General features: G+C 41.5%; 1 protein-coding gene across 23 annotated transcripts in view; it reads left to right on the top strand.

The window, feature by feature from the left end:
- Positions 1-23,589, top strand: part of EYA4 (EYA transcriptional coactivator and phosphatase 4) — a 294,223-nt gene that overhangs the window by 191,552 nt on the left and 79,082 nt on the right. The gene's annotated exons all lie outside the window — the stretch shown is intronic.

Consider the following 23,589-nt stretch of genomic DNA (forward strand, 5'->3'; position numbering starts at 1 on the left):
CACATTTTATTTATACCATCGAAGATTTGTGGACCTAGCGTGTACACTTACCAGAGTGACACAGAAGGATGTCTAATGGCAATTCGTAAAACTCCTCCAAAATACCTTATTAAGGAGAGGTACTTTGGGGGCATCTAAGTCATTGAGTGGTGGGCTCTTATTATATTATCTTTATTATTTAATTAGTTGCTTGTTATTTAGTAAATAGCTCTCTAAATACAACACCCACCCTTTTTATTCTCTGTTGGGTTTCCAAAATTTTAACATTTATAAAATAACACACTATTATAAAAAACATTCCAACGTTAGAATCTAGTTAAGTCTCTGGAAGCTCAAATTCAAACTGCTTAGTCATCACCATGAATACTGAAATATGTGCTGAAACAGTTGGGTCAGTTTTTCCCTGAGCAGATTCATCTTGATGAAGCACTGTGGGAATTTCTGGCTGGTGTTGAGAGTCTTGTGGTGGCCCCTTGCTCCGGTCTAGGGGGCAGTGCAGTATGAAGAGGCTGTCCAGGCTTGGCCCAGAGGGGTGGGGGCTCCACATCAATCCCACGTGTAAAATTCCTGAGCCATCACCAAGGACGCTCTTTGTATATTAGCTCAGTCAGTAATAATTAGGATCATGTTAGATGCATATTAAGCCAGAAGCTTTACATTTAAATGCAAAAGAATAACAGAATAAATCCAGTTGCAAATATAATAAAAATCTTGTGTTTATGGAGAACTAAGAGGGAGGATGATAAGGGACAGGACCAGACCAGACCAGACAGCATGGAGTATGCACTGTTAATTATTTCTTACTTCCATCAATTGTGAAAATAATAGTACTGCTAATAAATACCTTTTATTGAAGGCTCGAGCAATGGCATTGCGCAGAGGTGAGGGGCGGGGCTCGGCAGACTTGTAGTCTGAGTGGAATCCCAGCTCCCTGGCGTTTGCTCTGCCCCCGGGGTCCTTCTCTTAACCTCTCAGGGCCTTGGTCCATCACTTTCGTCCTGGGGACAATAGCAATGCCTGCCTATCAGAGCTGTTTCGAGGATTAAATTTGCTCAACCAAAGCACTTAGAACAGCATCAAGTGCTCTCTTTATTTCTGTCACTACTACTGTGTTTATGCATTTATGGAAAAGGAAACGTTAATACTGTGCGGGCCAAATAGTAGGAAAAAAAGTGTTTTGATAAATTAGAATTTATTTGGTTTTAGTGCACCTGAAGGTAAATGGGATTCTGAGATTCTAAAAACAGAAAAGCTTAAAACAAACCCAGCTCCTTTCAGACCATCTTAATTTGTTTATAAAGAAAAACAGAAATTGACCTGACAGTGAATGGAGACTATGAAACAGTTAGCTACCTTGCTTTGTTGATTTTTCCACAGACTTTAACTCCTAAAGACTTAGCCTATGCAATAGTGTTTTAGCGGCATGTTCATATAAAATAGATACTTTCTGTTTTCCTCCAATGCCTTCTTTAACTTAAGGGGAAAATATTAAGCCTTTCCTGGTATGTTTAAACTTAGGGTAGTACATCAAGTGGACAATGTCAGTTCAATATTAAAATGACAACTGGATGAAAGTGTTCATTAAGAAAGATTCTGTGTAACCTCAAGGATTTTCCCTTATATCAAGCAGTATTGATTTTTCATGATTGAGTTCATCTCCTGAAAATATTCAAACTCAGTGATTGTAGTCTTTGATTTGCATATTCATAATTTGGACTGTCTTTTATAAAGAAAGGAAACTACTCCACAGCTCATACTTCAGAACTGGAGAGATCTTTTCCTCTCATATATTCGTAGTAAAAATGTCTTGGGAATTTAAACTCTTGATGTCTTTGCACTGCTTGCCATATTCATTTTTTTAAATTTAAAGTGAGTGCTGCCAACAAGAGAGAGATTAGATGAAAAATGCTGAGCACATTGCCTATTTTCTAATTCTGATGTTATTTAGTGATGAGGGGAGAGCAGATAAGATCCCCAGTTACTGAAGCGATGAAAACTTCCCTCCATTGATTCCTGCACATCCATTCGGCCAGTATTTATCGAAGACTTTCATTTGTCCCCCTTGCCTTGCTCCTTCTGAAAAGACAGTACACACTCTTACTGGGTTTGACAAGTAGTGGTTCCTAGTTCAGTATTTTTCTCAAAACATTCAGAGCTGATTTTTTCATGTTATAAATGTAATACATTGTAGATCCTTTAGGTAGAAAATACCTACAGTCATAGTAGATAAAATAAAAATCATCTGTAACTCCAGCTCCCGCAGTCTTCTAATGATAAGAAACAATTCCAGTTGTTGGCTTGAATATTAAAAGCTTTTCCTGGTATAGAATACTTGAGACTAATAATTTCCTATCCATTTAATTATGAGCTAATGTAAGTCTCTAAGTAACAGGAAGCCTTTTCATTTCGTTTTGGAATGGACGTCTGGTTTACGTGTGGCCTGCTTCATCAGCCGCCTCAAAGTGGTTTGTTTGCTTCGATCCAGCTTCTCGTCCCCTTGGCTGTTCATGTGAGGAGGGAGAAATGGGAAACGCTGATTGCTTGTTCCCTTGATTCAACATCTACTGTTACATTCTATTTTGAAACTCTCCCCTGTCGGTACCTGCTCACTCATTCTTAGCTGCCTTTAAATGTGCTATTCTTTCTGCTTGAACATACGCCCTTGGTCCTTCTTGGGGGTATCTTTTACTTTTCCTTTCTTACTGGGATCATAATTCCTAAAAATCATTTCCTAGTGTGCTGAGTTCAAGGTGCCTTTCCTACCCACTCCTGAATGCTCACCACTGCCCTACCTCGCCTTACCCGCTGTGCTGGAACGTTATCTGACTCCTTGCCACCCTAAGTGGACTTTGCATTGGTAGAGACCATGCTTTTTATCTGTGTTCCACGGATCTTAGCCATCTGCTGGCACTTGGAGGTGGGTGTCATAAAATACTGGATATGTGAGTGAGTGAATGGGTCAGCATCATTTTGGCAGCCTCTGTCTTCCAAGAAAAACCAGAATGTAATGCACTTCTTACAGTCTAAGTAGTTCTGACTGAATATAATGGTTATCTTGGTGGTAGAAAGCACTATTGTTCTGAAAAATTCAAGGCTGTCCAGTGACCTTTTATTTATTCTTGCATTTTCACAGTGAGGCAACTAATTTCTACAAGTCTCCTAAAAAGTTGTTCTCAGTGTTTTATATTCTATTATGTATCTATGGAATGTAAATATTCTTGATTCATTAATTCAATAACTCAGTTCAACAAACACTTATTAAATGTCAATAATGAGCTAGGCACTACTTTAGATGGGGGTACCCCAGAGTATAAAATAGATTAAAATTTCCCCTTTGGAGTTTACATTCTAGTGGAGGGAGGCAGAAAATAAGCAAGATTAATGTATAGAGTGTATTAGGTGCTGGTAAGTGCTGTGGAGAAAAACAAAGCAAGAAAAGAAGAAGAGAATATGTGGGGACGGGGTGGGGGGGGGTGACAATTTTGCATTGCATGGCCAGAGAAGGACTTAGTGAGAGCATTATGCAGAGGAAATGAGGGGGTCAGCCATGCAGATGTCTGGGAGAAGAGTTCCAGGCAGAGAGAACAGCATGTGCAAAGGTCCTGAGGTGAGAGCGTGTTTGTTGTATTTTAGGAACATTGTGGCCAGCTGGAGAGTAGTGAGAATGGAGTGAGTGGTAGGTGATATGGTAGGGGGTAGAGTGGAGGGAAAAGCAGTTCATCTAAGGTTATTATAAGAGTTTTACCCTTTACTCTGAGTGAGCTGGAAAGCCATTGGCGGGCTGTGAGCTGAGGATTGAATGACTGACTTTGTTTTTCATAGGATCACTTTGATTTCTCTGTAAAGCAGTGCTGTACAGTGTATCTCTCTGTGATGGACACATGCTATAGTCTGTGCTGTCCAGTGTAGTAGGGACTACTCACATATGGCTGCTGACTGCTTGAAATGTGGCTAGTGCAACCGAGCAGTTAAAGTTTTAATTTTAGTTAAATTGTATTTAAAGAGCCACATGTATCTAGTGTATACTGTATTAAACGGTGCAGATATAGAAGAAAGACTGAAGCAGAATTTAACGTCGCTGTCCGTATCCAGTATTACTTGGTATATATAGTGCAGACTGTCAAACTTCATTAATATTTCTGTTCATTGATTTAACAGGTGGTTATTCAGCACTTAGCGTGGGCCAGGTTCTCTCCTAGGTATTGTAGGGAATTTAAAATCTATTAGATGTGGTTCTTGCCCTGAAGAGGTTTATAAAATAATAGGAGAGATAAGACACATACACAAGTAGTGACACAGGATAGACCATCACAAAGAAATGACCACTAGTTGATCAAAGAAGAAGAGAAAGGATGAAGTCAGGGATCCTGAAAGACCTGGTATCTACCTGCATCCAGGAGGCGTTCAGTGCAAACGGAGCATCATATGCAGTGGTATGAATATGGGCCCAACTGCTGGGTAACCTGCAGTCTGAGACCTGTGAAAGCAGGAGTGGAAGGTAAGGCAGGAAAGAGAAGCTTTGTTCAGCTTCGGAAAGCCTTTGATTTGGTACATATTCTGTGAATTCTCTTCATTAAAAACGTCCTAAGATTTTGCATGACAATGGATGCCTTGGTCCTCAGAATCCTCTCTTGTCCTCAGCTGAATGCCAGTATGCATCAGTTAGGTTGCATAGCCCGTATACATCGGTTAGATGCATAGCCTGTATACATTTTCAAGCTGAAAGCTGTTCACAAGTTATATAAAACCTGTTTTTATACTTTAACAAAAGAGATAATGCCCAGGTAGGTTACTCTGATTTTTTAATTCTAGAAATTTTTCCACCACCATTAAAATGAAGTATGTGAAATTCATGTATCATTTTACTCCTCTTATAATTTTCTAAGTAGAATAAATTAGGAAGAAATACAGAAAAATTTGAAATTAATCTTACTTATAATTTCAGAGAAAAGCTGACTAGAGAAATGACGTATCTATAGCCTTGGTTTTTCCCAAAGTTGAAAGATAAATTATGTATTTGACTTTTAACTTTCAGAAGTATCATCTGTGTTTCTTTTTAGTAGATTTTGTGTACAGCTGTTGGTATAATATCTCAGAGTAATATACATTACACTCTACGTTTGAATTTAGAAAGAAAGAAAAAAACTTTGCCATCACTTTTTTTGTTAGGGAAAGAATTAATTAAAACCCTTAAATCAGACTGTTTAATTGCTAAATGCTAATTCGGTTTTATCAGCCACGTGTTGTCACATGGTTTTACCAGCCTGCACTTAAATAACTCAGTGTAGACATTTTGAAGTGAAGGAAGGGCATTCATTACAAGGGGTTTATTTAGATGATTTTATTTAATCTTGTTGGGAATTTGTTAAATGATTCTTTTTTTTTTTTTTTTTTTAAAGATTTTATTATTTCCTTTTTCTCCCCAAAGCCCCCCGGTACATAGTTGTATATTCTTCGTTGTGGGTTCTTCTAGTTGTGGCATGTGGGATGCTGCCTCAGTGTGGTTTGATGAGCAGTGCCATGTCCGCGCCCAGGATTCGAACCAACGAACCACTGGGCCGCCTGCAGCAGAGCGCGCGAACTTAACCACTCGGCCACGGGGCCAGCCCCTAAATGATTCTTAAATTAAAAAAAGATGGCACTAGATGTGGCCTGGGGGCGACGGAGGTGGGAGGAGGTGGACCCCTCAGGCCCAGATGCTCCCATCACCAGGACTTTGTTCTTGCTCATGGTGTGCCTTGCTCCGCAAGCCTGCTCCTTTCCCCAGTGGCCTCACCTTACAGCAAGCTTACCAGCAGCAGTTCACAGGGTGCCAGCTCCCCTGACACCTGAACAATCCCAAGACCCCCTGTGCCACAGAGAAAATGCAGCAATAAATCTTCTCAGCTCTGGTGAGTTCGGTCTCCTAAATTCAGTCCCATCCAGCCTCGGAGGAATTTGTAAATCAGATAGTGGACTCTACATGGATTCAAATTCAACTTAGGGCTCCTATGTTTGTTACTGATTTTTTTTTGAGGCGGGGATGGGTTTTCAATTTTTCAACTTCCTTGTAAAGATATTTCTTATTGAAACCAAACTCATATTTCTTCAGTTCCCAGACCGCTATCTGTCATGCAATTCAAGTCTGTTTTCCAAAGGGTAGAGTGGCAGAAAGTCAGAAGCTGCTTGTTTTAGTTGCCTGATTTTCTCTAGCATTCTTTGCAATATCTCAAGTAGGAAGAAAAAAAAAAAACCTGACCTATATTAAGAGGTGAACATGAAAAGGGGATTAGGCCCAGCTCTAGCTTATTTAATAAGGCAAACATTCCCAGAACTCTGGTGCACACCTTTATAGGTGCTTTTGTGGTGGGTGCTACAGTTTGGATTTTGCTGGACAGCGTTCGTTACTAAAGATGTAGTGGTTTTTACTAAGCACAGCATGCATTTTGCATTTGGACCCTCTGTATGGTGAACAGAGCATCCGTCCTCCGTCCTTCCTTGGTGAACGCCCAGCTGAAGGTCTGGGTGACAGCTAGGGAAGGCCTTCCTCCTCCGAGGCGGGCGGGCGGGTGGCATCTGGCTTCTTGGCAGATCCCATGCGCACTTTTGTTAGTGGGCTCGCATTTGCCGGAAGTCTTTTATGGGGTGCCATTGCAGATGGAATGCCTGCCTGGTTCTGTCCTCCTGAATGATTTGTGTGGAGGTTTTTAAAAAACTTTGCTTTGTAGAATCTACACATAAGATTGAATGAATCTCAGCAGGAAAAAAGTTATGCAGTTGTTCTTGCAAAGGCACTCTAGTATCATGGCAGAGAACGTAGCTTCTGGAGCCAGACTGACTTAATTTGAAACCTGGATTTACCACTTGCTAGCTGTGAGACCTTTGATAAATTACTTAATCTCTTGGTGCCTCAGTTTCCCATCCTAACATGAGGTTCTCATACCAGTGCCTGTCTCCTATGACACTGTGAGGGTTAAACCCGTTTACCCCCTAAAGCTTTCAGGACAGCTCCTGGCATACACTGAGCACTTAGTGAGTGTTAGTTGTGCTGTGATGTCTGTCCGTGGTATTCACCAGACCAGCGTATGTTCTGGGTTTTATGTGATTTAGGATTAAATTTGGCTTTAACTGTCAAGTGGTTTAAGGTGATTTTTTATTTTTGATGGGGCTCATGGAGATGTGTGGTCATTTTTAGTGGGGAGTAACTTCAATTCCTTTTTAAGTAGTGAAAAAAAGAGTTCACCTTCCCCCAGCTAGGCTTTGATCTTACAAAACCCCCATCTCAATCTGGATCATATTATAAGTGAAAACAGGGTTGATGAGTCGGCGGTCCTTCGGTCCTGGGTCCATAGCTGCCATGATACAGGGGAAAGACTTGGGTAAAGAAGACTGGCAAAGAAGACATTTGAGGCTGGACGAAGATAATTTGGAAGCATCCATGGTTCCCAACCAAAATTAAAGAATTAAAATTTATATTCACCTCTTTCAGGGTTGTTTGAATAGACTTAAAAGAAAAAAGATAAAGGGCTCTTAAGCTTTTGAAACACTTGAAATACAACCACAACCACCGCATGTCTGTTAAAAGTTTAACACAGCTGACTTACTAATATTTGCAAAACCAGATCATGACCTTAGCGTCCCAAGTTCTACCAACAACTGTTGATTAATCTGTTTCATTAATTTAATGAGATGACAGTGGTTTAGACTGGAACTTGCCTAAGTGAACAGACAAGTCAGCATCCTAGAAAGCGTCCTCTTGAACGTGAGGCGAGTAAAATGCTCATGTCAAATAGGTTTTTAAAAAGTAGGAATGTGTTATTGGTGTTTCTTAAATATAAATTACATGCTGCTTTTTCTCTAGATTTGATTTAAACTTTAGAGTGAACAGCAGTGTATGAAGACCGGGAGAGAGAGAAAACACATTTTGAGAAAGCATTAAGTGGGTGTAAATCCAGCTTAATTAAGGACATCGGGTGATTACTATTCAGGTCACAAATTTTCAAAAACTTACCACCTAATATAAAAATTAGTAACTTCTTCCAAAAGTAAAGATTACAATTTGACTATGAAGGAGCTCCTTCTTAGAAAAAAACTCTGTATTTTTTTGTCGAAGTAAGATCTTCATTTCTTGGCTCAATCAGGAGCCGTCCCCTCCCCTTGGAGGGCTCCCCTCCCACCCCCACCCCATGCAGCCTCCAAGTCCCTCCTGTTGGCCTGGCTCTCCTCCCCTCCAGTGGGCTCCCTGCCGTCCACTTCAAACGGGACGCTGGTTCCCCAGTGGGCCAGTTAAATGATGACCCCCAGGTGTTGACTAACCCGTGGCATAGATGGGTTTTACCTCCTCCAGCCTTGAGTATGGAGGAAGGGAAGGGAGTTGGAAGAAGATCAAAGGCGCAGTGTTCTAGTTGGAGCCTTAGAGGTGGGGTTGAGCCCTCAGCCCTGTCTTTGGCTCCTCCCTCCCCTCCCCCACTACCCCAGGACCTTCCAGCTCCTGAGCCCAATCAGAAGACAGAGGGGGGGTGTGGCCAAACTGTGCACTGGATTGTAGTTTTACTTTCAAACAGCACAAGCAGCAAAAGGTTGAACGCGGCGTGAAGTTTATTTAATTGTATAGCACAATTACTGAAGTAGAAGATAATAATTGAGGTCTTGATATTTGATTGATGCAGTATTTTTCCAGCATTGACTCTGTTCTCTGCAAGATCCTTTGGGGAAAAGCTAAGCTGAGTTACACACACTTGCCCTCAGGTGGCTCCGAGTCGGATAGTTAATACAGTTCTTATGGAGCAGAACACAGTCGTTACTTGTGTGGTTATAAAAATGTGAAACTCCATGAGAAAAGCAAATAAAAATGCAACACCAGCGTGATTTTTTTAAATCTATAATCAACAAACTATTGCATACTCTTTTTAGAAAAATTTAGGAAATACAAAATTTATTAAAAGAAAACCAAAATCACTCTACCCAGAGATAACCACAGTTTGGTACATGTTTTTAATGTCTGTTTGGACTAACACAGTATATTCACTTTTTCTATCTTGCTTTTTTAAAAACGCTACGTTATATTAGGAACATTTCACCATGTAATTGAAAATTATTTGCATAATTAACACGTCACAGGATATAATAGTTTATAGAATCATTTCCCAAAACGTTTGGGTACATTTCTGTTTCTTTGAAAGTTTCCCCTGTTATAAATAATTCATTGAATATATTTATGCATGTCTCCTCATATTTCTGATTTTCTCAGAATGAGCATCTAGAAATGGAATTCTAGGTCAAAGGTCATGCATATTTTAAAGCTCCTGAAACGTATTTCCAGATACGTTTCTGCGAGGCTCGTGCCACTGGAAAGTCGAGCTGGCCAGGCCCAGGAGCTCTTGTCCCTTGCCTGCCGCACTGAGAATTACTGTGGTTTTTTTAAAACTATAACTTTTGCTATTTTGATAAGTAAAAATGATACATATTATTTTCGGTTGGGCAGTTTTCAAATTTAGTTTTTGAGGTGTAATATCCTTGCAGAAATGTGCACGTATTATAAGTGTGCAGTTTTGTGAATTTTCACAGAACTAGACATACCCATGAAATCAGCACCCAGAGAAGAGAATGACCAGGAGCGCTCCCAGCAGCCTCCCGCGTGCTCCCTGCCCAGTCGTCATCCTCTTGTCTGACTTTTAACATCACAGTTTAGTGCTACCTGGTTTTTATTTGTATTAGTGGAGTTGTATGCGCTCTGTGTACTCTTTTAGTATCTGGCTTCTTTTGATTACCTTTGTATTTGTAAAACTCATCTATATTGCTCTGTTGTGTATTTATTTTAGTCTCCAGTGATTTCTGTTAAGTGACAATGACATCGTGTGGGACCTCATTAAGGCGCCTAGTCTGTCATCTCCGAAAGATCATCACTTGCTGACTGGCTTAGATCTCAGGCTCACCTGTTCAGCCACTAACCTGCCAGCGGTCCTGGTTTCCCATCTTATTCCTCGTTATTATACCCTTTAGCAAAGTCACAGCTGTCTGTCCTCTCTGCTCATACTCTCAAGGCTTCTGAATGTTTTAAGACTTGCTTCGTGTGTTAGTTAGTCGATAGACTAACAAAGAAATCTAAAAACACCCGAATTAAACAAAATAGATGTCCTTCTGTCACGAACCATTCCAGAGGTCTGTAGCTGATCCAGGGCTGGTGCTGGTTCTGCTCCCCTTTTCCCTTGACTTCCCTTGGTGGGTCCAGAGTGCTCGCTCTAGTTCCCCCCGGCCACCAGCAGCGAGGAGGGGTGAGGACAAGGAGGACAGCCCAGGTGGAAATGGCACATCTCTTATGCTCACTCTTGTTAGATAGGATGCAATCCTGTGTGCACACCTACATGTCAGAGAGATTGTGAAGTGCAGAGTTATGGTCGGGTGGCCATGAGCACAACTGAAACCCTGTCTATTATAAAGGACGAAGAGAATCACAAAATGTCAGGGGACAACTAGAAATATGCCAGAAAACTCTACCAGTTCCTTCTTCATTCTCCACTAGGTCCCTAATCCTGCTGGTGCTATTCCAAGTTTCACAAACAACCCTCTTCTCCTCTCTGGGAGTATTTCTTTAAATCCTCTCCACTCTCCATTAGCCTGTTCCACCTCATCTTCCCTTCACATCCCCACACGTGAAGATCTTGCTTCCTGCTTCACAGATAGATTAAACCTGTAGGCCAGGAATTTCCTTGATGTCCTCTCTTACTTTCGTCTGTGGTCCTCTCTCCACGCCTCTTACCCTTGAGGTTCTGCTGCCTCATTCTGTCAAAGGCCCCTTCTCTCCATGTATGTTCTGGCTGCCCTCCCATTTCAGAGGTTACCAGTAACTTCTGGTGTTAATCGAGTGGATTTTTTTTAACTATCCTGAGACCATACCCTCTCGGCCTTCCTGCCATCTCTTGATTCTTTCTTTTCTGATATCTCTCTTGTGTTCCTCTTTTATGCCCATCCCTTAAGTAACAGTGTTTCTCAGGATCCCATCACATTTATCCTCTCACTTGCTACCATTTTATTGAGTGACCTCTTCCATACACAGAACTGGAAGACCCCATATATGCTGGATCTGTTTCCAGCACAGATCTCTCCCCCAAGATAGTTGTTGACTACTGGATACTTCTACTTGCATGCCCCATGGGCACCTTAATCTCAACATGTCCAAAATTGAAGTCGTATGCATCTCCAGAATTTCTCCTCTTTCTTTACTTCCTATCTCAGTGAACGGTGCCTTCTTTCTCACAGAAATCTGCATCTGCATCCTTAATTCTTTTCTCATGCTCTCCCCTCATATTTAATCAATATTAGGAAAATCCGTCTCCCTGGAATGTCTAGTATTTATTGGCTTTTATTGATCTCTACTGTTACTCCCCTAGTTTGTACGTGTAATCTGTCACCTACGTAGCAGAGTCTCCTGATCATTTCCCTGCATCTACTAGTTCATTTTCCACATGTTATCCAGAATGATTTATACAGAATAGAAATGTAATTAAGTAATTTCCCTGCTTAGACCGTCGGTGGTATCCCTGTTGCCTGCAGGACTAATCCAGTTTTCTTAGCCAGACATAAGAGCCCCACGTGATCTGGTGCCTGCTGACCCCTCCTCCACTTTCTCTCTTTCTTCGTCCTATGTATTCTCCATGCTGTCTGTGCTCATTCCCATGCCTGGGCTTTCCGAGTGCTCCCCACTCTGCCTCAATGGCCCTGCTTTCCTTTGTTCAGCTCCTGTTTAGATTTTAGAGTATGTCTTATGATTTTCTTTGCTAAGAACCCTTCTCTGATCTGCCCCCTCCAAGAGTTGGTGAAGAATCCCTCTTATACATTCCCAAATGATTGTGTGCTTGCCCTTCTTGTAGAGAACTTAAAAAGGTGTATTGTAATTTTCTGTTTATTTCTCTGTATGCCTACTAGACATTGAGCTTCTTGAGGGCAGAAACTCTGTTTTATTCCTCATTGTATCTATAGATGATATTCAAAATATTTAACACCAGATACAGCATCAGCACAGAGCCAATAAAAGGAGGTGCATCCCCCTGCTGTGCCAGCCTCTATCGCCTCAATCCACTGGGCTCCACTTGGGTTCCTCCTTTCTGCACCCGCAGCCTGAAAATTCTCCCCAACGACGAAGCTGGAAGCCTCACCTGGTTTTTCTCCCGTCTCTCAGGGGTCACTGTCCTGTGTGGCCTGATGTTCAGTGTCTCAAGGACCATTGTTTCATATATTTTCCTTTGTTTTTTTTTTAAGTTTTTTCCAATGGGAGGGTAAATCAACTCCCTGTTACCCCGTCTTGGCTAAAAGCAGAAGTTGCATCCTGTGTTTTTACCTGTTTGAGGGGAATGTGGGTAAGGGCCATTAACAGATTGGGCTTCAGATAGAATTTCAACATCATATAGAAATGATAAAGCAGTGTGAATACCTTCTATTACATTAATATCACAGATAAGCAAACTACACGTGCATGAAAATTTATGCACCTCTATTTTTGCGTTAAGAGCAATGGGACTTTTGCATTGAGAATAAAGGCCCCAAATCTGACTACTCCAGCTTGCTTGGCAAAAAATGGTAGAACCTCGTTCCTTGAGGTGCAATTGCATGTTCCCTTTGGGTCACTCTACACCATAAATACTGCGGCTCACACATGAGTGAGAGAGAAGGGCAAAGGATCTCACTATAGCATCCAGCCCAGTTTCACAGACAAGAGTGGGCGGCGGGGCCAGCTGTCTCTGAAGGAGGCCACTCTGGGTTTGGTGTGTGCTGAGGTCCCTACTGCTCGTGTGGAGCAGGGCAAGGCACTTTGCCATTAAAGCATTTGGGTGCCATTGTTTCTGTCTCCATCACTATTTAATTTAGGACACTCCTCTTGACTGTACATTTTTGCAACAATGTTTTTGATGTGTTATTTTGAATATTAAATTTAAAATTGAGAATATGAGAGTTGGGGGGCTGGCCCGGGGCATCGTGGTTAAGTTCCCACGCTGCGCTTCTGTGGCTCAGGATTCCTGGATTCAGATCCCAGGTGCAAACGTACACACCGCTCATCAGGCCCTGCTGTGGTGGCATCCCATGTACAAAATAGAGGAAGAGTGGCACAGATGTTAGCTCAGCAACAATATTCCTCACCAAAAAAACCAAAAAAAAAAAAAAGAAGAAGAATGTTAGAGTTGGAAGGGACTCAGATATTGTTTAGACCAAATCTACTCAGTTTATAGAGGGGAAAATGGAAGGCCAGAGGGGTAAGGGATTTGCCTTGTATTTGGGTTAAGTTTGAAGCAGAACTGAAACCAGCATTAACTGCTTGCTTACACTTCATTTCCTTTCCACTTCACTCAGTAAGCTGTGTGGCACCCAAACAGGGGGAGGAAAACCACCTTTTAGGAAGGTGGACCTATTGGTAGAATAGGGATGAAGGTTAAAGCAAGGTCTGGATAGTATTGTAGAACAAGGGGTGGGTACAGGTTTTCCAAGCAGGAATATTATGCACTTCATGCAACCGAGGGACAGACTGACATATCAGTGATTCAGACCTGAGACAGAGAGAGGCTCTGGATTCGGGTGGGAATACCAAATGAAAGGTGAATATGGGGCTTATTTTCAAGATAAACTCACAGGACTTGTGATGAGTTGGTTAGTGCACAGGATTTACATATGGTAGACAGAATATATATGTTGTGGAATGTTGAATGGATAAGGATATATGTGTGTGTGCATCTATCTATGTCTCTCACAGGTATGCTCTATATTGTATATTCATAACCAGGTAGATTACTAGTATAAAACAAAACAACAACCAAAAAGTGATTTGTCCCTTTAATCGTTATAATAACACTATGAGATATTGTTCCCACTGTATAGATAGAAATAGGATAGAAATAATGAGAACTTAAAAATTTGCCTAAAATCACAAATTAGTGTGAGGAGCTGAGCTAGGATGTGAAGACAGAGTTTTGAATTTTGGGGTGTGTGTGTGTGTGTGTGTGTGAGGAAGATTGGCCTTGAGCTAAGATGTGTGCCCATCTTCCTCTGGTTTGTACGTGGGACACCTCCACAGCATGGCTTGAGGAGCAGTGTGCAGGTCTGCACCCGGGATCTGAAACTGCAAACCCTGGGCCGCCAAAGTGGAGTGCATGAGCTTAACCACTACGCCCCCAGGACTGCCCCTGAAGACAGATTTTTTTAAGTTAAACTCTGAATCTTTCTACAGGAGTCTTTTCATTTACTCCAAACGTACAGAGAATATTTCTAGGTTTTTCTGCCGTAGCTGATTTTTAAACCTGGTATGTCAGTCTGTCCCTCTATTATGCAGTACATAGTATTCCTGCTCAGAAAACTTATCCGCCACCCCTTATTCTCTGATTTTCCAGATTTCTTTTGTCTTCACTGCTTTTCCTTGTCTGACCACTAACAGCACGATGCTTAAAGACGTGCTGCTGCGTGTGGCGTTAGTTTTGCCTGTGGTCTTCAGTGTTTCTACTTTAGCTTTCCATCCTTCAGCAGGTGGGGAAAAGCAGTATGCATTCTGACCCTACGAACTGCCCAGCAGGGTCTGCATAGACCATGTGGCAGCTGCCTGCATTCTAAGAGTTGGTCGAGACCCTAACTCTCAGGGTGGTGCCTGAATAACAGCTCACATTGCTCACAGAGCGGATATGACAGCTGTGGCTGATCTCTGGGCTTTGTTATGTATCTGTTAGACTGTGAGACGTCTTGTAAATCTCTTCTCTCCACAGTGCCCAGCACAGCACCTTGCATGTACTAAGTGCTCACGAATATTTGTTGAATGCATGACTAATGAAAGTTATCATTGTCATTATACTGTGAACTTTCTTCTATGACATTTAATAATGAAATGTATACATACATCCGTACATAATACACACATCATTGTGTATATACACACACAAATATAAACTATGCTTATTCTCAATACATTTCAAATACACATAATTGATAAGACAGCATACAGATAAGTTGTATGAAGTCTGAAACATGAACTTAAAAGTTTTATTCAACATGAGTACTTTATATTTTAGACTGAATTGCTGGGGAAATGGTATAACAGTAAGATAACTGTAAACAGGTCAACCAAAAAGATATAATCAGGGATCAAAAAAATTAATTAGATTTTATAAAATTTACAGTTTGGGCATTTCCAGCTTAGAACACTATACTTCTTTGTTTGATGTATACTTGAAAGTAGAGAAAATAGTTAATCTATGAGCAATGATTTCTAAATTGATGAAGACACTGCCATGGCATTCTCGTCCTTTTGTTGATAGGTGTCAATAGAGTGATGTAATTCCCTGCTTTCTCCCTCTTGTCTCTGGGCCACGGAGAGGCTGTCTAATCATATCTACTCATAGGAGACAGGATGGTCATTTCTTCTTGTTACAAAGGGTGGGTTATGCAATAGTATTTGAATATTCCTTCTAGCAGTCCGTCAAATTCTTTAATTCCTGGTGTGATTTCAGTAGCTGCAGACTGCACAGCCTTACGCGTGAAGGAGAAGGGCCGGAGACTGCGAGAAGTGTCCAGTGGCGCATTTCCACTTACTCTGGAACTAGTGTGTCAGCAGCTTTCCACTCTGTGACAGTCAGGGCATGTGCTTGCCCAGCGTGCTTAATCCTCTATCAAAATGGAAATATTTAGTTTCTATGCAGATAGTTCCCCTTTGCAACTCATTTGTGATTTATCGAAGTTCCTCCTCTGTGATATATCCCTATCTTATCCTGACAAGATGTCAACGGTTGTGTGTCTTTTGACCCCTGGGGACACATATTATCTGTGTGTCGTCGCTGGGTGTTTTTGGTACCCCACCTGGTGTTGTCTTTTTGCGTGTGATTGTTACGATTTGTCTTCCTAACCAACTGTAAACTCTTTCAGGAAATGAATTCTGATGCGCAAAACTTGGTATCCCCTAAACGTGCCTCAGATGCAGTAGATTTCAGATAAATTTTTGTGAGTGCATGAAATAATTTCATCCTATACGAATGTAATTCTGTAATGGAACACAACATGCAGATACACCGTAAATGCTGTGTTTCTTCTCTGTGCACTCTCTCCATGGGAAAAAAAGAATCAAACAAACCAAAACATCATACAACCCAAACTGAAAGGATTTCTGTGCATTTACAAAGGAGTGTAATACCGTCCAACAACGTATCAGCCATGACAGTCTGAGCAGGTGCAAGCAACACACTGGCCACCATACAGTGGGCATCGAAGAAAGACATTTATGAATGAATGAATGACGTTTCTCACATCTGAAAACTTGGAGGAGATGTTTCCCGTTATTGCTTCTGCATAGGGTCCTGTTTATTGTGTGTGTGGGAGAAATAGTGTCAATGTAAACACGGGGAGCCCATTTCTGAGGTGACCTGCCATATTGGAGGAGTCTGCAGATGTATTTGGTCAAGTGACTCTGCGCAGGAAAGCTCTAAAGGGATCTCTAGCTCTAGTCTCTGGAACATCACCCAAATATCACCTGTAACTTAGTTTATAGGAATTTCCCATAATTTAAGAGACATTCTTTGGGGGAAAATCATAACTCTATGCCCTCACTGTTAAGTCCGTGAGCATTTAGTCAGTGTCCCTTTTAGGCAGAGCTAATAATGTATTGATAAACATCCCAGTGTTAGTTAAAGACTGTAGAAAGGAGTACTTTATAAATGTAAAGTCTCTCTCCTGATTATTATTTCTGCCATTATTACAAAAAATATCTTAAATTAGCATACAACTTACAATTTTAAAAGCATCTTCCCAAACATATGTGCTACGGTCTTCACTCCCTCTTCCTTGTTAGGCAGGACAAGAGCTGTTCTCCTGATTTTATAGATGAAGAAATTGAGGTCAGTAGAATGTAAGTAATGTCACCCTCTGAGAACGAGTGGGGCTAGGACTACAGCCGGGCCTTCCAGACACTCCATTCGTCCTGCCAGGCCACTGGGACTTTTAAAATAGGGCTCTGAAAAGGAGTTCTTGAGTTTACCTGTTGTTCAAACAATGTTCAAAGGAGGGAAGAACGAGATGATATTGAGCAACTTTAACACTTGTGTAAGCACAAAGAGAGAAATCCACTCTGCCACACTCGGGGTGCCCATAGGTGACTGTGAGCTGGAAAGCTGACCTGTGGCATGGCTGCATTTGGAGCTGTGTGCAAATTGCTAGAGTTCACGTTAGCCATGGTGTCAGCCTGTGGGACCTGACAGGCAGCGCTGTGAGCTCCGACACTCAGTCTCATGCAAAAGGAGCAGGCCCTGCTGTGGTCCAAGAAGTAGCCGCACGCTTCCTACAGAAGAGACCACCATTTCACAGCCCTTTATCCACGCATACTACTGTTATTGCAGTCCGCCCTCCAAGTCGGGTTCCTCTGTAGAAAGGATATGGAGACACCTTTAAAAAAATCCCCTTCACTCCTTCTTCCCTCCATTTGGCTTGTTCTTAGACTGCACCTCCTCTCCTGTGAAGACACAGCCCGATACAGCCCAGCCGCACAAGAGGCAGGTCTGAGCGAGCCGCCTGCCCTCCCCCTGGGTGGATGCACTCAGCAGAAAGAGCTACTGCTGTTCCCACCGCACGCTGATTGTAATTTCACCTGGAGTGGTATTCTAAAATAAATGTCGTTCAGTTTAGCCCAGCGCTTCTGTCCAAGGATTCTTGTAAGTGTTTAGGAAGAAGAGCTGCTCAGACTGCCAGCATGTTAATCCAAACGTGCCAAGGAGTCCAAGTCAATCAAAGAACATCTCTTTTGGTGTAAGGTTTAATGTACTGAGTTTGTGGCAAGCCACGATGTTTTGAATTTATTCCACATGCCTGAAATTTGGTTACAATCGATTTTCTTTAGCATCGATTCTCAAGAGTGGCCTAGACGCTCTTCATTTCAGCGTCTGTGTATCCAGGCAGCCCGTGTGAGTGCCCCGAAGCTGCCGCACCTTGGACAACACTGAGAGTAAAGGAATTGCAAACTTCAGTTTTCTAAAACTGGGCATCACATTATGGGAAGGGATTGAAACCATGTTTATCTATTGTTACACTGAAAGTTAAGTTTGAACAAGAGCCGCTTAGCCTTAGGAAATGTTTTCCTATAAGAACATTCACATTATCAAAAGCTGAACCATTTATGCGATGGGCTTAACTGGGACACTTTCCTTGTGTTCATAAATTCATAGTCGGGGTGTGAATCCAGAAGGGAAACCTGCTCACCTTTAATTATCTCTGTTATAAATGAACTGTTCGCTATTTTCCATTATAATAGGATTTTAAAGTTATCATATGTCTACTCTTTTTTATCTTTACTCTTTTTTAGTAGAAAAAATGAAATAGTTTTGGTACCAGTTCTTTTGGTTTGAAAGTGATTAAATCTATTTTTTATTTTTTATCCACTTGTAAACATTTGTACTCATCCTCTCCCCCTATGAGATCTTCACATCAGCTTATATTCACTTTGGATCATAGGAATAAAGACTGCAGACACTGCTGGAGATCCTGTGTACTCCTCTCTCCTTGAGAATAGTACTATCCTGAATTCAGAAGTTATCATTCCCGTGAATGCACATATTTTTAGTATGTACTTATGAATCCAGAAACTATATAATATGCATTTGCCAAGTTTAAACTCCATGTGAATGTAAAACAGTTCGTATAGTTCTGTGGCTTGTTTTTTCCTCTAAGGTTATATTCTCTATCTATGTTAATACATGTAGCTCTAGCTCATTTATTGTAAACATTGTATCGTATTCTGTTGTATTTCTATAACTCAAATAATCTATGCATTCTTTTGTAGATGGACATTTAAATTGTTTCGAATTGTTCACTTTTATAAACAAATGATATTATGGAATAAGTTTCTGGAGTTGAAAGGGAAAGGAGGAATTTGGGGGCTCAGTGCATGGTGTTTGCTGTACCAGAGCGAGAGACGACATCAGCGCTCAGCATTGATCCTGCAGTGCAGTGTCACTAATAGTACTGGAAAGTGTCCGAATGTGTGCATTCAAGCAAAACATCTTAGTGACACATTTTGCAAATACCCGAAACATCTCAATAAAAAATTAGTAACTACAAATTATAAAATTTTGAACTATCCCTCTTGCTACTGTTGGCTTTGCTGCTTTCTGGGTGTTTGTTACCTCCAGCCAGAAACCCTTGGAACTGCCGGGTCTTCCGTGGCTGCCCCTGGAAGGGCTTCCGTACCTCCTCTGAAGGTACTGAAGGAAGGCAGAAGTCTTCAAGCAGAAGACTGTTGACACTTGATACTGTGGCCTCCGCCACCCATCTTGTCCCCCGTCAGACTGTCCCCATCCCAGAAGGGGGATGTCTTCTTCAGATGGCACTTCTGATCTCTGCTCAGCCCTTTTTGAGTGGGGGTGGCCTGGGGAGGTTGGGTTGGGGAAAAGAAAAGTTGCTGTTGAGAGGCAAGGGGTTCCCGGTGTGGTAAAGTGACTAGAGTGTTTGCAGTAAGGCTGTTGGAGAGGAGAAAGAGGAGGGAAAGGAGGAGAGAGGGATCGAAGAGGGACGAACTAAACTGTGGACGTCTGACGTCTGAACTATCAACATTTACACAAAATACACATAAAATGTATGCCAGTACTTTGAAATGGTACCAATGACTAGAATAATGGAAAATTGAAAACTAGTTCTGCAATGTTACTAGTAGAGACACATTTTCAACTTTACTAGCTATTGCAATATTTGTTTCCAAATTTGCTGTACCGCTTTACCTTCCCACCAGAAGTGGGAGAATTACCCTTCACCACACTCTTGCTGACATTTGACCTTATCTGATGTTGTAACACTTGCCAGTCCTATGGTTTTGATACAGAATTTCATTATTGTTTAAAGTTGCAGTTCCCTGATTATTAGGAGAGTACTTGAGTACCTTGCCAGTGTACTTTTTATAATTTTTAGTTTTTAAAATGAATTTTATTATAAAGCTAATATAAGGTTTTATAGCATCATATTTAAAATGTAAAAAAGCAAAAGAAGAATGTTAAAATTAACTCGTAACACACCACACAAAGATACCTATTATTATTCTTTTTAAAAAAATAACTTTGTTGAGGTACATTTAATGTGCATATTTAAAGTGTCCAATTTGATGTTCTGACATATGTATACACCTGTGAATCTATCTCCACAATCAAAATAATCAACTTATCCATCAGTCAAAAAGTTTACTCCTGCCTCTTAATAATTTATTCCTACCTCCCTTCCACTCCGCGCCCCCGTTTCCCGGCAACCACAGATCTCCTTGCCTAATTATTTTCAGATTCCTGCTTGTTGTGACCATCTATCACTGGGCTCTTCCTTTGTAGTGCTGAGCAATATTCTGTTGGGTGGTGGTACCACAGTTTGTCCATCGATGGACGTTTGTGTTGTTCCCAGTTATTGAATTGATTGGCCATTTTACCTTTTTTAGAGGAAAATATATATACACCTAAATTTTCTCATAAGCAGACATTAAACATGAAATAATCTCTGTATTTATTCAGAACTTGAGACAGTGTCTGGCATGTAGAGGCCTTCAGTAATTATGTGGTGAAAGAACTAGGCATCTCTTGGCAAATCTGAAAGCTAGTTAGGAAAACAAAGCAAGCCGACCTAGGAAGTTAGAGAGCACGGAGCCCTTGAACTGAACTGAAATCAGTAATCTTCTTTTACCCAAGTGTCGGGAGATCCTGGACTGCCTACTGAGACGTCTTTCCTTTCCCTCAAAGCAGCACATCGCTCATCTTTCGGCCCCTCTACCTCGTTCCTCTTTTGTTCCATCCTCTTCCCAACACTGAGTTCATAACCTTCATCATCTCTGCAATTTCCCTCTCCTCACGTCTTTTTAGTTTCCAGCTTCTGGATCCGCTTCCTACATAACTGTCATCCAGCTTTCCTTTGGTCTCTACCCATCTCCTACCTCGGGAGGAGGTCAGTGGTCTTCCATCTTGCCTCCCTGGCCCCAGTTTTCCCCTCTCTAATTCAGCCTCCGTGTGGTCATCATCTAGTTTCTAATCTGTGATTTTGACCATGCCGGTTTATTGCTTCCCCGTCTCCGTCCGCTGCTCCCGGCCTGCCGATGGCACTTGGGAGTGCTCAGCATAGAGCTGGAGGAGCACGGTGCTTCCCCCTGCTGCTCCCTCAGCTCTGGGATGCAGCAATAGGTCACTACTTTCAGGCACCTGAACACACTAGGCCGTTTCCCACCTCCCTGCCTTTGAGTAAACCTGTTCTCCCACCTTCTGGAATCCCTCACCAACGTTGACCGGAGGGAATAACTCAGAACTCGGTTTTGAAACCTTCTTTTATCTCTGCATGCACATGCATATGCATTCACACAAAACCCAGCAAAGTCAGTCACTTCTCATCTATGCTACCGATGTCCACGACACTGTGCTGTCGTTACACCTTCTTTGCTGGATTGTGACCACAGTCACAGAGTGGGGGCCACAGCTTTTTACCTTTGAATCTAGTAACAGGTACAATGGTGATCACCTAGTAGCGGTCAGTAAATACGCTGGGTGCTCAATAAATATGAGTAATGCAAATCGTGGTGCTCAATACATACGAATAAGGGAATGTATGACTTAAATGTCTGATCATCAAGTTGTAATTTTCCAGCCAAAACATGCTTAACGTCTTTCACTTGCTTTCAATCCTGTCATCACCACCTTAGTCACAAACCATTTTAACTTCCTGCCTGAATCGTTGCATCAGCTTCCAAACCAGCCTGTGTCAATAAATTCCGCCTCTTTTCTAAACCACACTAAGGCAGATTAGCTAGACTAATCTCCTACAATGACGGCTTTAATTACAGTACGCCCCTGTCAGACTCCACCGCCTGGCTTTCAAAAGCTCTAGTTATCCTAGAAATGACACTTTTTTCTATTCTCCAGCACACATTTTCCATTTTAGTTGCCCTGTCCTTCCCACTCCCCCGTGCCAAACTTTGTTCATTCCAGCTCATGTCCAGGGCTCAAGTTTATCCTCCCGCGAGAATACCCCATCCTCTCACCTCCATTTGTCTGAATTCTACTCATAATTTATGTCTTACTGAAGTTGCACCTGTGTGACCGAGCCTCCTCCCCTGTGGACTCCTTTGGTGTTTCTCATCTACAGCACCCAGGTTCTAACTGCATGGTAGGCAGTCGTATAAGTAGGCGAAACAACCCATTGCACAATATTTCAAAGTGAATAGTGGCTACAAAATAAAGAAATGTGTGTTCTTCTCCCCTACCCCACACTGGAATGTGAGCTCCACAAGAGCAGAGAACTCCTGTTTGTTTTGTTCAGAAAGGAAAACCAGAAGCCTAGGCACTCAAATATTTGTCAAATAAATAATTAAAGGTATGAAATTATCTACTGTATGGTGGGAATTCAAATAATCCTTTTTTCTTCAGAAAAAAAACTTCAAAGGCAATAGGGACAAGTTTGAATGACTTCTGAATTTTAAGCATGTGATGCTTTAGAGGTAATTTCTTAAGTGGAATCACAAGACCAGAAAATCACCATATTCATTTATCTAAAATGTGGTATTTATATTCTGAATTTTAGAGCAGCTTCTGAAAAGTCACAATTTCTGTACCTAACTGTGTCAATCATATCTTTTCTGGAATTTTTATGCATTAATATAAATTGAAATTAACTCAGGATAGTTCTAGTAAAGGTCTAGATTGATGGAACATAAAAATGATACGAGAATATTCTAGTTCGGAGTAAAAATAGATGCAGGTTCTTGGATTTAGAGTAGCATGATGGTACCTGTATTTTGCCGTGGCGGAAGTCATTTACCAACTTTTCCCTAATTTAGATGACTTTCAAAAGAAAACGATCATAACACTCTTTCAAAGCCCTTTGCCCATATTCTGACATTTAGTAGATACTTGTTAAATATTTGAACTTGGGCCGCTAGGAACTCTCTTTTGCCAGGATGGCTGGGGGGTTAGGGGGAGAGGAAGGGGTGTTAAAGAAGGGGAGAGACATAGTTATAGCTGTTTTTGAGAAAAATAATTCTGATGACTGTCTGGAGGATGATTTGGAGGAAAAACCAGGAAGCTATTTGTTCGTTCATCGAGGTGCAGTTATAGAGCATCTGCTCCTTGGTGTGCACTTAAGAAAGTGAACTGCTGAGATTCCGTGTAATAAGCATAGCAGGTAGGAAAAGTTTAGGTGAAGAATTATGAGGACTTAAGTAGTGATTAGGATGAAAGGGAGTGAATATTTTGAGATCTATTTAGGCTGAAGCATTGAGAGTATTTGGTGAACTGTGTTAAGACTGAGGGCTTGAGGATATCACCTATTGTCCTGATTTGAGTGACCACTGTAATAGTAGTTCCAGATAAGAGTAGATGAGTAGGTGCGAAAGGAATGATGATGAGTTTAGCTGTGGACATATAATGTTGGAAGAGTCTGTGAAAAATTGCTGCGGAGATGACCAATATGGAATTGTAGATAAGATCTGGTACTGGGAAGAGATATGAAGACAAGAGGAGGAATGGGTTTTGAATTGATCAACAATAAATAGTTGTTGGAGACATAAATACATGTGGAAATTCCCCAGAAGGGTGCTTACCTAAGTGAGATGAGATGAGGGCTGAGGCTCCAAGATTAAGGACA

Source organism: Equus asinus, chromosome 24 (assembly GCF_041296235.1).
Source record: "Equus asinus isolate D_3611 breed Donkey chromosome 24, EquAss-T2T_v2, whole genome shotgun sequence".
Taxonomy (NCBI): Eukaryota; Metazoa; Chordata; class Mammalia; order Perissodactyla; family Equidae; genus Equus; species Equus asinus.